General features: G+C 50.8%; 1 pseudogene; it reads right to left on the bottom strand.

Annotated features, from left to right (window-relative positions):
- Nucleotides 1-2,634, bottom strand: part of LOC115519758 — a 46,360-nt pseudogene extending 43,726 nt beyond the window's left edge.
- Nucleotides 2,635-9,069: the final 6,435 nt, after the last annotated feature.

The following is a 9,069-nucleotide window of genomic DNA, read 5'->3' on the forward strand; positions in this document are numbered from 1 at the left end:
TAAGCATCTGACTTTGGCTCAAGTCATGATCTCACAGTCCATGAGTTTGAGCCCCAAGTCAGACTCTATGCTGACCGCTCAGAGCCTGGAGCTACTCAGATCCTGTGTAGCTCTTTCTCTGCCCCTCCCCCACTCACGCTCTGTTTCTCTCTCTCAAAACTAAATAAACATTTTTTAAAAATTAAAAGAAAGGGGCGCCTGGGTGGCTCAGTGGGTTGAGCATCTAACTTTGGCTCAGGTCATGATCTCATGGCTTGTGGGTTCAAGCCCTGCGTCGGGCTCTGCGCTGACAGCTCAGAGCCTGGATCCTGCCTCAGATTCTGTGTCTCCCTCTCTCTCTGCCCCTCCCCTGCTCATGCTCTATCTCTCAAAAATAAATAAACATTAAAAAAATTAAAAGAAAAAAATGTCTCCACCTTGACAGAAATAGCAGCTAGCAACTTTATTATGAGATTTTTTAATTGGAAAAAATGTACACACACTGGCTACTTTTAGATGGCATCCTTTCCCAGGAGCAAAAGAGAGAGAAAAGAGTGATGGAGAAAGTAGGAGGGAGGGAGGAAGAGAAGGAAGAAGAAAGGGGGAAGAAAGCAAGGCATACGAGGCCCCTCAGCAGCCACATCTTGTGGAAGTAAGGCTGTTGGTCTGCACGCTGCTTCCCTGCCTCTGGTAAGGTAGTGAGGACTGTACATAATGCCTGCCCTTACCTCTCCGGCCTGCTCCACTCGGCCCCCCGGCCCCTTCCAGCTTTCCAAAGCAGACTCTGGGCCCCTGGGGTGGGGCTCATGCAGCCAGCTCAAGAGAGTCCCACGCTCAGGTCTGTGGGGCCCGGCCCCTCCCTGCCACCCCAAAAGCTCACAGTGGGGGGCCTGGAGGGGGACCCCCAGCCTCCTTTCCGGGTGTATGCCTTGTCCTCCTGATTTCTCTTCCTGGGTGGGGGCAGAACCACTAAAATCAGAGAACTGTTCTCTTTGGAGAAGAGAGTCCTTCACCTCTGAGGAGGGACTTATGTGCCTACCCTCACTGTTGGTGTTGTCCCTGTGGGCTGGCCAGGCTGGAACACGCTGTGGACTCGACTCCTCTCCGTCCCGATTTCTATGTAGGCAATCTCTGGTTGAGATGGAAGGCCAGTAAGTCTGGAACGGGAAAAAAGTCACAGAAGGGCAGCACTGTAGGGGAGGAAAGGGGGGTGGGAGGGATGCTACCTTGGGGTGAGTGGGATGCTCTGGGGTGATCCCAAGCCCAAGCCCCACGTCCTCTGCTTCATCAGCAGGAAGCTAAGGAGTCCAAGCTTCAGGGTCCCTTGCTTGCCTTTCCAAAACCCCGTGCTTTAATTTCATATTTGTAATTTTATTTTATTTCTTCCTTAAAGAAGACATTCCTAAACTATAAGGGCTTCAAGGACCCAAACGAAAGCCAGCCCTTATCACCAGCTGGTTTGGAGCCACTCTCCTCCTGTTATCACTTGCCAGGACGACTCCACACCTGGCCTGCTGGTCTCCCTAATTACTACTTCCCTGACTCACCGGTCTCAGGCCACGGGTCCCCTTGTTCCTCAAACACACCAGGTGGTGGCCAAGGTGTCACTCTCTGCCCTGGCTGTTCCCCCTGACCAGAATGTTCCTTTCCTGATGCTCACCTCCTATATCAGCTCTGGTGGCACCTTCTCCATGAGCCTTCCTGGAGCTCCCTAGTTAAGGTGAAATTCCCTGCCCCCTCCACCCTGCAGCACCCCACCCTCCAGATCCTACTAACTTCCACGTCATTTATCATTTAAGATACCTCGCAACCTAGCTACTGATTGTTTCTTTTCTGTACCTCACCCCACACCATGAGAACGTAAGTCCCATGAAGAAAGGGAAATTCAAAATCTGTTTTGTTCACTGATGTCTTCCTGGCGTCTAATACATAGTGCGATAGGCATTTGGTTAATATTTGCCTCATTAATGCATGAAGTTGCAACACCTGAGGCAGGGACCCTGCCGGCTGCAGTGTGGACACAAGTCTGGCCAATGAATATCCAAATGAGAGAAAACAAAGTTCCTTCTCAGACGTGACTCGGCTTTACAGGCTGGGGAGGTCCCTGGACCACAGGCTGAGGACACAGGCGCCAGGACATCCTGGCCCTGCCTGTCTGCCTCAGGATGCATCATCTCGTCCCTGGACAGTGCTGCTACCCAAGAAGTATCCAGAACTGCTGAGCCTGGGATAAGAGAGGGGCTGAAGCCTGCTGTCTGTCTCGAGGGTTGGTGGCAGGGACCGTGGGACTTTTCATGTATGTGTCCAATCCTAGGAGAGCATAGCCAATTAGTAATACGGCCAAGAGCAGAGATGTTTACTCAGAGCCGGGGCTGATTTCCTGCCTTTGCACATCTGGCAGACACACACCCGCTGGCCTGACCTGGGGATGCGGTGGCGGAGCTCCCTGGTATGAGGGCCTTGTGTCATTTTAACCCCATGGGGACACATCTCTGAGTGGGATTTGTCCTGGCGCCGGGAAGAGGGTGTGTGTCTGTGAAGTGCAGGGTGTGGGGGACACCGAGATGTCCACGAGACACCCCCTTCCTGGAGCTGGTGATCCACAGTCAGCCGATCAGGACCCCTCCCCCCTGCAGACAATGCTGATGACATCATGGTGACCCCAGGCTTTATGTAGTCATGTAGGGTTGCCAAAACTCTTGGTCATGCAGCTTTCATTTCATGGTCATCCAAACCTGCGAGGAAGACAGACCAGGAAATATCATCCCATTTTCCACAGGAAGAATGTGAGGCCGAGTGGCTAAGGGATGCACAGGGTCACAGAGACAGCACAGGTCAAGGAGAGACTGGCTTCTGCAGTCACAGCCATGCCCTGTTTCGTCTGCTCAGTGACATGGGCCCTTTACATCCAGGTTTAACACTTGCCGCTTCAACTCTTTCCTAGAAGCCTCCAAGCCCCCAGGTGCAGTGACTTATTCCCGAGCAGTGGCTGGAATCAGTCGCTTAGCTGGCGGAACAGTGCCCCTGGCCTTGGTGCCCCCAGCACACTTAGCTTGCTATCCTCTAATCACTGTCGGGACACCGTAAATGTCCTGCCATGATTACAAAATAAGAACAAATAGAAAAAGACATTTCTTTTTGAAAAATGCTCTGAGAGTCAGTAAAAATTGAAGGGGCCATGGCTGGGTAAATTTCATTATGGGAGGAACGAGGCTGTGTACGGAAGTAACATTCACAGCTGTCTTCTCCTACAAGCTTGCAGGTGTCAGACGTCGTGTTGAGTGCTTTGCACGCTATCTCATTTACGCCTCCCGGCTGCTCTATGATGTAGGTGATACTGTTATGCCTATCTAACAGGTAGGGAAACTGAGGCCTAGAGTTTCATTCAGTGCTTAAAGCCTTACTGCTGGTTAGCAGTGAAGCCCAGAGTCCTATCTGGGGTCTGTGTGGTACAGCCCAAGTTCTGAACGTCTACATTGTACTGCTCCCCCACCCCCACCTCCCATACGAATGCAGTTCAGCAGCCTGTGAGGAGTCCTACACGAGTCTGAACCCACCCATCTCTTCATTCATCCTCTGGCTCTCCGTCCCCTCTTTCTCCCCCTTATCTCAGGGTCTCTTTCTTGGGCTGACCTGGAAACTCAAAATCCGTCTCTTTTGGTCATGCAAACGATCTATTTGTTTAACACATGGTTTCGGGTGACTATCCTGTGCCGAGCTCTGTTCTAGACGCTGGGCAAATGGCAGCGAACAAAACAGACAAGAACCCCTGACTTCACAAGGTGATCATGCTAGCGGAGAGATAGCCACGAGCCCATGTACAAGGTAAAGTCAGGGAGAAGGCTGTGGGGGAAATAGGGCGAGATGAGGTGGGATAGAGAAGGATGGGGCGCTGCTGCTCTTTGAGATGTGGGGTCAGGGAAGCTCTCCCTAAAGAAGAGGCTTTTGGGCAGAAACCAGAGTCTGGCAAGGAGGAAGTCACACCGCTGTCAGGGGAAGAACATCCCAGTGACAGGAAGGAGCTTGGCATTATCTCCAGATTTAGCAAAATAATAGTAATAATGATATAAAGAAATAATGATATAAAGAAATAAGGAAAAATTGGGCACCTGTTAAATTTCAGGTAAACAGTTTAATTTGAGACATATTCATACTAAAATAAATATTTGTTGTTGATCTGAAATTTAAACTTAACTGGGAATCCTCTTGCTTTATCTGGCAACCCTCGCCTTGCGTGAGTTTATGGAACGGCAAGAAGACCGATGTGGCCGAAGCGGAGGCAGCAAGAAGGTGGAGGGAGACGAGGAGGGGAACTTGCGGACGGGAGGGAGGCTGACATTTCAGACCTGGAGAAACCATCTAAATATGCTTCCAGTTGTCCTGGTGGAATTTCCTCTGGGTTGTCCAAGAGAGAACCGTGTCCTAGGAGCTATAAAAGAGGAGATAGGAAAGCAGGCGCCACAGGAGGAATTATCTAATCTGGGTCACAGAGACGTTTGGGACTGCATCATCTCTTCTCCAAAGGCGAAGCTCTAGGAAACCTCCTGATGTCAACGTGACCCTGTGTCTTTGACCCATCAAAGAAGCTGGACCCCGAGCAGACAGAATGAAGGAGGTGGCATGGAGCGTGAACCATTAGCCCAGGGATTAAGCTGTAGGAAGTGCAGGGCTGGCGGTGGGGGAAGGGCATCTCCTCTCTTGATGGAGTAAGGAGGCGTGTGGAGTCAGAGATCAGCAAGGTGTTTGGGTTCCAGGATTCCTGGCGGCTGTAACGCGCAGAGGGGATCGAGCAACTGCCAGAAAGAAACCGCAGTGACACTTCCAAGCTGTAAGTATTAAGGTTGAAATAGAAAACATCCTTTGAGGGGCGCCTGGGTGGCTCAGTCGGTTAAGCGTCTGATTCTTAATTTCAGCTCAGGTCATGGTCTCACAGTTCATAAGATAGAGCCCCGTGTCGGGCTCTGTGCTGACAGTGCAGAGCCTGCTGGGGTTCTCTCTCTCCCTCTCTCTCTCTCTCCCTGCCCCTCCCCCGCACTCTCTCTCTCTCAAAATAAACAAACATTAAAAAAAAATCACCCTTTGAGGTTAAAATGTAAATAATCCAATGAGTCTCCTCCTGGCTGACTTCGGAATCTCCAAACAAGCAAGATAAACCAGAGTAGACATTTCGGGGAAACTTTCCGCTATAACCCCAAACACCTACTTCATAGGTCACCTCAAGGATTAGATGGGGAAACATAGGTAAAGCCCTGTGCTTGGTATGTATGACTTTAAATGTTCTACATCTCTACCCTATCCTACCCTCCCTTCCCAAGTTCTGGGACCCGGATGGACCTTGAGTGCCTCACAGAAATTAAAAAAAGAAACGGTAATGTCAGATCCTGGACAGCCTGATGCTCAGCACTGCAACTAGACCTCTTCCCTTTCTGTAAGCGGTAACCCCACGGGGTTCGTGAGCCTGGCACACAGCAGTGACCCAGAACGTGCTGCTGCATGCGTAGCATGGAAATCATTGGCTCATCCTTATGGGCCTCCTGGAGTCAGATTTCTCACATTCAAACCGACAGAAAAGGAAGTAGGGCTGCCAGACTGGAGCTCCAGAGAGTCAGGAGCAGGCTGTTCCCCACCCTTCCCAGGCCCAGGCGGTTGCCTCATAGCCCTACCGAAACGCAGGCCAGAGAAGCAGCCGGCGCCCAGCACAGCATCTGCCTTATAAGGACATTGGCCAGGCCTGCCAGGTGTGTCATCCCCGGGTCCACCAGGAGGCCGGTGACGTCCCCAGTGAGTCAAGGCCGGGTGGGTGAAGCGGCCTCGGAAAGCCGCATGGGTGGCAAGTGAGAGTTTTCTCACTTCCCTCTCCCCTACATCTTTCCATGTGTTTTAGATTATTATCTCATTTACCTTAGCAATTGGAGAAACAGAGAAAAGGATTTTTGAATGGAAAAAAAAAAAAATACCCATGAGTATTACTTCAGGAACAAACGAAAGGCTCTCTGTACTTTTTTTTTTTTTCTTCCTGGCAGGGTGGGTGGGGAGATGAAACGAAGAACATGTAGTTCTGTGGACACATCCCCTCGAGAATTAACACATGGGCAGCTCCTGTCCAAGCCCAGGCAACGTCCACAGTGAGGGCCAGACTGTGGCCCTCGACCGAGGGGTGGCCTCCGGGAGACCTGAGCTCCTCCTATGGTCTCCCAAGGAAGACAAGCCAGGATTGGGCAGGGAGCCTTGGGGGAAAGCACCCTTCTGAATTACATGAAGGCAAAGCAAGGGCTGTCGGCCTGTCCAGAGACAGTGTGGAATTGAAGTTAAGTGATAAGGTTTTGAAATCATACAGATCTGGGTTCGAATCCTCAATGTGCCACTTCCACTGGGTGAACTTGAGCAAGTCAATTAGTCTTTGTTAAGTCTTTTTTTTTAATGTTTATTTATTTATTTTTGAGACAGAGAGAGAGCACACAGTGGAAAAGGGGCAGAGAGAGAGACACAGAATCCGAAGCAGGCTCCAGGTTCTGAGCTGTCAGCACAGAGCCTGACACGGGGCTCAAACCCAGGAGCCGTGAGATCATGACCTCAGCTGAAGTCAGATGCTCAACCAACTGAGCCATCCAGGTGCCCCCGTCTTTGTTAAATCTTGACTGCCCCTTGTGTGAAGTAATCGTTCATTTAACAAATACCTACAGAGCACTTTCCAGTGCTTTACTCGCATTAACTCTTCAAATATTCATAACCAACCTATGAAGCAGACTCTATTATCCCCATTTCACAGGTGAGGAAAGTAACTTGCCCACAGTCACTCAGCTGGTCATCGGCGGTATCAAAATTCCACCCCAGATTGGACCCCCTCTGGGGCCTGTGCCCCAAAATGCTAAGCTGTGCCGCTGAGAGTTTATAATTGTGCCCACTTCACCTGATAGGATTAAGTGGACCAGAGCACGTAAAAGCTCCTACCGCCGAAGCACGCATGTGGTAAATGTTCAATGGACATGACCTGTTGGTGCCCATTATCTAAGACGTGGGGGATTACTTGGAAGCAGACCTTGAGAGGAAGGTGCCAGTGCAGGTGACCGAGAAAAGTCACCCCTGGAAGAAACTGGTGCAGGAGTGGGGGAAGCAAGCAGGGAACTGGAAGGAGACACAGTTGTGAGATTTTAGGCAAAGTATCGCAAGGGAAGGATTTGTGAGTTTATCCCCATCAAGGTGGTGTCAGGCTTTGTGCTCCCAAAGGCTGTCGGGCCCTGGCTGAGGGGTGCCCTGAGGAAATGGAAACACCCAGGCCCTCTGGGCTCTGCTCTCCAGTCATCCGCAGGCAGTCTTCCAAAGGGAGTTGAAGGCATGGGGCTGTTAGAAGAAATGCAGCAGAAGGCAGCTCCCCCTACCCCACTCCTGCAGCTGGGCCCCAGGCTGGACTGATTTTCACCATCTCCCTCCCCTCCCACTCTTTCTAGATTCCCCTCACTCTTCACCAGCACTCCCGCTGGTCTGGGTGGCCTTCTGGTTGAGGTGACATAGATCACCGGAGGTTCTAAACCCCCTGTTACCAAGCCCTTGGCAGGTGTGTTTGCTAGAATTGCCCATCTACAACTAGAACTGGGCACCAACAGATGTCCCAACGGATCCCCTAAGTTCCAGGCCTGTTTCTCCTCATCCCCATGATGCAGCAGCAAACCCACCTCCTCATGATGATCAGATGCAATTGCTCTGCCATGTCAGGTGTGTGCCTTGTCCCCGTCTCTGCCACCACGACGACAACTCTGTTCACAGACCAGTGGTGTCAGCATGGGGGCGGCTAAGAGCAGGGCGCCTGATGTCTCCAGGTCAAGTCACTCTTTTCGCCTGGTTGTGGAGTCTCTGATTCTACAGTGGATTCTCTGTGCGTCATGTATGATATAACAAGCCCTACACTTCAGGCTTCCTCTGTATACCCTTCTCCCATATCACCTCATCCCCAATCTTCTGATCTTGCTCTTTCCAGACCCCTGACCAGGTGGCCAAACCACTTGTCACAGCTCAGGACTCACAGTATAGTCTTACCTAAAGCCATTTCTCTCTTCACAATCTGGATGACTAGGTACACTGCCTGAATCTCTGCCCATCTGGAGGATTTTCTCCCACCCTCCTACTCTTCGTAGGTCCCTTGAGCAGAGCTGTGATTCAGTACGGTCTATTCTCAGCTCATACCAACATATCTAGTCAAGCCCTTCATGAGCTGGGCCTGGATTTTCTGTTTCTCCTCTGCCAAGGGGCCCCAAAGCAATGGAAATGACCAGACATGCGAGTCTGGTCAACTTGATCAGTTAACTTACTCCTGCTCTCTGGACCTGCTCAGGCCCAGTCCTGGTCGTGCCAGGATCACTCTAAGACAGATACTGCTGGCCCTCTCCAACCTCATGACTTGGTGGGAATGGCAGCACTCAGTCCATGATGGGTAGCTCTAGATGCAAAAATATCTGAGGACTTCTGGCAAGATGTTCAGTCTCTTCCCATATTCAGTAGCCTGCCAAGACTTCCCTTTCAAAAAGTGCATCCTTTTTTGCTGCAGATAGCATACCCCGGCTCCAGAACTTAGAGAAACTCTCCAAATACAACTTGCCAGATGAGCATGGTGCTTTTGATTATCACAGATACCTCCTGCATCATGGGATTTTTCCAGTTTATGGAGCCCAAGGACTGCATGTACTATAGCCTGGACCTCCCTCAGAGACCTCTCTTGCTCTGGGACCAAATCAAAATTGCCAGCCATTCGAGTCCTCAGATAAATGGGATGGAGCCGTGTTCTCAAGTCCTAGCTCCTAGCCAGACTTCTAGAGATGAGAGCAGCAGCCTGTTCTGAACACTGAAACCTTGGAAATGGATGGCATCACCCCTTGTAATGTTAGAATGAGCAATAGAGCTGGCATGGAACCCTAGGGAAAATCAAGAGAGGAAGAGAGAGGATGGGAGAGAGGGTGGGAGACTGAGAATCCCAGTACACGTGCTGCCTCTCCACAGGCTCTGAGATATCACAGTAGTGAGTCAAAACCGATCTAAGTCTCACTCTTTAGCTCACTTGGTGAGCCAAGCTCAACACTTGACTGTCACTGTAGTTTG

Source organism: Lynx canadensis, chromosome C1 (genome assembly GCF_007474595.2).
Source record: "Lynx canadensis isolate LIC74 chromosome C1, mLynCan4.pri.v2, whole genome shotgun sequence".
NCBI lineage: Eukaryota > Metazoa > Chordata > Mammalia > Carnivora > Felidae > Lynx > Lynx canadensis.